Consider the following 4,343-nt stretch of genomic DNA (forward strand, 5'->3'; position numbering starts at 1 on the left):
AATTCCTGGAGGAGGGGCTGCCCCAGGCCACAGCTCCCTGGTGGGTTTCGGCTCGGGGTCTACAGCTGCAAAATGCAGAGCTGGGGCTGGGGAGGGCTCGGGGATGCCTTCGGTGGTGGGGGGCACGCCCAGGGCTGCAAAGGGGTTGGGGGTGATGGCAGGGAATGTCTGGGCACAGAGAGGGCAGTGGGGTGGAACCTGTCTGTGGAACAGGGCTGGGGCAAGGAGGGGTGGTGGGAGCAGGCAGGGGGGAGCCGGGCTGGAGCTGGGGACACAGTGAGGTGCCCCGGATGCAGTGAGCATCCTCTGGAGCTGGTGCAGCCTCCAAGGTCACTGGGAGAGCCCGGCCGAGGGCTGTGGGAGCAGTGCCACGGGCTGGGGCTGCATGGGCCGCTCAGGCTGGGGTGTCTCTGATTCGCAGCGCTGGGAGGCTGCCCAAGGTCAGCCGAGGTGACTGGAGATGAACTCGGCTGCGATGTGAGAGCCCTGGCTTAGCGGTTTCAGGGTGGGTTCAGCCCTGAGCTTTTGACTCCCACTGCAGCCTGACAGCGCTGGCAGTCCCTGGGACCCCCGGCACTGCTGCAGCAAATGCTCAGGGCAGCATGGCACTGCACTGCAGGGCCGGCAGAGCCCCAGGCTGCAGCGGGTGCATCTCTGCAGCCTCGGGCTCAGCACACCCACTCTGTGTGATTTGGGGTGGTTCAGGGGTGCTGGTGCTGCCAGGCACGCTGTGCCCACTGCTCCTGCTGGGCTGGGCACTTGTCTTGGCTCCTGGGAGCCGTGTCTGGGATCCTCAGGGCCGCATGCCTGGGGACCAGCCATGGGGGAGCTCCTGGGCTGCTGGCAGAGCATCCTGGCTGTGTCCTGCTGTGCCCCACAGCAGTGGTTGGTGTCTTGGGGGACCCCTGAGCAGCGACTGCTGCCTGTGGGTGCTGTGAGCTGGGCTGGTGACGTGAGGCTGGACTTGGCACCCGGGGGCTCCTTGCAGGGAGCTGTGGTGCTGAGTCACGGCCACGCCGTGTCCAGCCAGCCCCTCCTGCCCACAGCCAGACCCCCACGCACCCCTCACACCCCTGTGCTGGGAGGGGGCAGCCCTGGGAACTCCAGAACAATCCCTGTACCTGCCATTGTCCCATTCCGACTGCAGATTTAGGGCTGGGGAGGTCACTGAATCAAAGTGCATCCCCTGTGTCACCCTGCCATGACTGAGCTGGGCATGGGAAGCCCCCACAGTCCCCTCAGACTGTCAAGACTCTGACATCTCAGCTGAATCCCTCCTCCCGTGGGCAAAAGCACCTCCAGCCTTCCCAGCCCAGAGCTGCTGGGTGCGGAGGGGGTGAGAGGGGCCCACAGTCCTGTGTCCTTCTCCTGGCCCTGCAGATGAGATGGGCAGGGGCATGGGGGTGTGGGAGGTAGGACGTGGGTGCCCACCTACACTGACTTCATGTGCACCAGCCTGAAACACTGCTCTGGCACATGGACAGATACGGGCATGTGGAGTTTGGGGGTCATGGAGGATGCAGGAGGGCAGGGGAATGAGTTGGTGCATCCTGACACAGCACAGCAGCAGCAGCGGAGGGAACTCCTGCCAAGCCAAGAGCCAGGGCCAAGGAGGATTCCCCTGTGGAAATGGCTGCAGGCACAGGCACCCAGCCCTGCCACCCGTCCCTGCTGGCCCGTGTGGGCTCACGGCCCTTGGCTGTGCCCCCTTCTCCTCACAGGTGCAGCTCCACAGGTGCCCCCACAGCCCAAACCACTGAGCCTGGGCTGCATCCTGGAGTATCTCATCAGCCCCAAAGGGCAGCCACCCCCCAAAACACCAGCCTGAGCACTCTGCAGCCCCCCAGGGGCTCTGGGTCCGAGGCACACATGGGTTGGCCATGGCTCCAAACACGAAGAGCTCCCAGGTGCCTGCAGGCACAGGGGCCATCTGGGCAGCGCCTCCACCTGGGCTGCACCGGAGAGAGGCCCAGGATGGGACTGGGGGTGGGCAGGAGGTGCTCCCCAAAGCCCCTGCCCAGTCTCGGGTTTCACCACGGCCACGGGCTCCTTCCAGGGCCTCTCTGGGGCTGCAGGACACGGCCGGCAGAGGGATGCTGGGGCTGGGGCTGAAGGTATGAGGGGCTGTGCAGGGAGGTGACCGCTCTGAACTAAGAACTGCTGTGTCCACTGGCAGCAGTGAGCCGGCCGGTGCTATGGAATGTTAAGAAGTATGCATTTTTGGGCTGGGACCCCCACGCCGGGAGCCCCCATCACCAGCAGCGACCAGACGGAACCTCCGGAGAGACGATGCGTCCCTGGGGCTGGTAAAAAGGAACCAGATCAACTTGCAACTGGATTTGGTCCCCTTCAACCAGCTGCAGAGGAGCATAGGGGGGAAAGGAATGACCTGGCCTCCGAGCAGCAGCGGATGCATTGCTGTCCAGACGAAGGACTCCTGATTACCATGGCCAGTGAGAAGCAGCAGATTCCCTTCCTTCCAAGAAGCCTGACTTCTGTCTTCCGACTGCTGAAACTGAAAAGCCCCCACAGAACCGCAGCTGCCCCTTCAAATATTTTGGATTACCTTCAGGACTAGATCCTGAGAAAGCTTTAATAAAAGTGCATTGCTGCTGTGGGTGTGTGTGGTGGTGCACAGCCTGAGCACCCCCAGCCCGGCGCGTCCTTCCCCCTCAGCCCCCTCAGCTCCCGTCCGAGGCCTTCGGGGCCGAAGGGCTCCCTGAGGGGACACCCCAGGGTGAGGATGGGACAGCCCCAGTCCCGGTCTAGCAGAGACAGCACCATCAAGGGTTAACCAGAAAGCGAAACTGAGCGAGCGGCTTCCTTGCTGATTTCTCGGAAATCAGCTGATCAGCCACACCCTTGCTCCTGCTTTCCTGCAGCCCTTGGTTCCTCAGAGCACAACAGACGCACGAGAGGTTGGTGGCGTGAGGCGCCGCGGTCCCGCGGTGGGTGTTTGGGGACAGCAGCCTTTCTCTTGTGGGGGGACAGTACCGGGGGCTGCTCCCCTCGCTGTGCCGGCGAAGCAGCCGGGCAGGAGCCGGGGCTGGGGAGAGGGGGGGTCTCTTCTTGTGAGGGGAAGGGCCGGGGTCTCCTGGCTGGGAGAGGGGTGGCTGGGGGCGATCGTGCCGAGCAACAAAGCCCCGCTGATCTCACTTGCTGCCTACGCAAAATCTTCTTCTCGTTCCCGAAGGTACCGGGATTAGAGGAGAATCATCGCAGATCTCGGTCCCCCCCAGAAGACCATGGGTAAGCTGGGAGGTTCCTGGGGTGGGGGCCGGGGTCCTGACGGGGGCAGATCGAGGGGGGCACAGGGACCCTGGGGTTCGTCACTTCTCCCTTCTCCTCCCGGGTGTCTGCAGGGCTGAAGGAGGGCGGCGCTGGGAGAGCTGCTGCTGCCTCTGGGACCCTGCCCTGCCCGGCACAGGGCACGGGGCTCCAGCTGAGAGGGGCTTTATTGCAGCCCTTCTGCCGTTTTCCTTCTTAGGTACACGCGTAGTCACCGTTGCAATCGTCACTCTGCTCATCATTGCATCTACAATTGGAGGTGAGAATTTGGCACGGGGTGAGCAGCGCTCGGCTTCGCTTGTTGTGCTGCTGAGAGGGAAGAGGCAGCTCCGGGCAGTGCCTGGAATTCTGCCTGCAGTTCTGGCTGCCCCCGCTGCTGCAGCCCTGCACGCTGCTCCTCTGCTGCCGCCCAGGGGTGTCCCTGTCCCTGCAGCCCCAGCCCTCGCTCCCCGCTCTGCTCCCTGGGTGCTTTTGGGGAGGCCGGTGCTGGTGCAGGTGGCAGGGGGAGATGTGGGTCACAGCGAGCACCATAAACGCTTCATTGTCCTCCCTTGCAGGAGCAGCAGCAAAGGATCGCCGGTCTGAGGGTGAGTGGGGAGGGCAGGGGGGCTGGGCTGTGCTGGGTGGAACGCGGGGATGTACCCTGGGCTTACTCTGAAGCCAAAGCAGCTCTTGAAGACCTCACTGGTCTGAATGTGCCCAAACTGTGGGAAAGGGATCCATCCCAATGTGATGGGAAGAGCCGGGACCCATTGGGGTAGGGGTTGGGGCTGAGGGGATCAGGGGCTGTGCAGGCAGGTGAGTGCTCTGTGGCAAGAACTGCTGTGTCCACTGGCAGCAATGGTCAGAGATAGAAAGGCAGAGGAGAAAGGGGCTGGGTGTGCTCAGGGAGCAGAGCTGACTGCAGATGAAGTCTCTGGCACAGACTGAGGAGACCCTTAGTGGGGTGCAGCCCAAACCACTGAGCCTCGACTGCATCCTGGACTATCCCATCACCCACAAAGGGCAGCCACCCCCAAAGCACCATCCTGAGCATCCTCCAGCCACTGAGGACC

The 4,343-nt window shown here is 63.5% G+C and overlaps 1 long non-coding RNA gene across 2 annotated transcripts in view; it reads left to right on the top strand.

The window, feature by feature from the left end:
* The first annotated feature begins 2,674 nt into the window (after positions 1-2,674).
* The window catches only part of LOC115948692, a 15,190-nt gene continuing 13,521 nt past the window's right edge, over positions 2,675-4,343 (top strand). Inside the window, exons 1-3 of one of the 2 annotated variants that reach the window (XR_004082484.1) lie at positions 2,852-2,948; positions 3,194-3,249; positions 3,488-3,548. This is a non-coding gene — a long non-coding RNA (uncharacterized LOC115948692). Of the gene's footprint in view, positions 2,949-3,193; positions 3,250-3,487; positions 3,549-4,343 lie in introns of those variants that run through there. The other variant, XR_004082485.1, reaches the window with a different exon arrangement.

Source organism: Geospiza fortis, unplaced genomic scaffold (assembly GCF_000277835.1).
Source record: "Geospiza fortis unplaced genomic scaffold, GeoFor_1.0 scaffold289, whole genome shotgun sequence".
Classification (NCBI taxonomy): Eukaryota; Metazoa; Chordata; class Aves; order Passeriformes; family Thraupidae; genus Geospiza; species Geospiza fortis.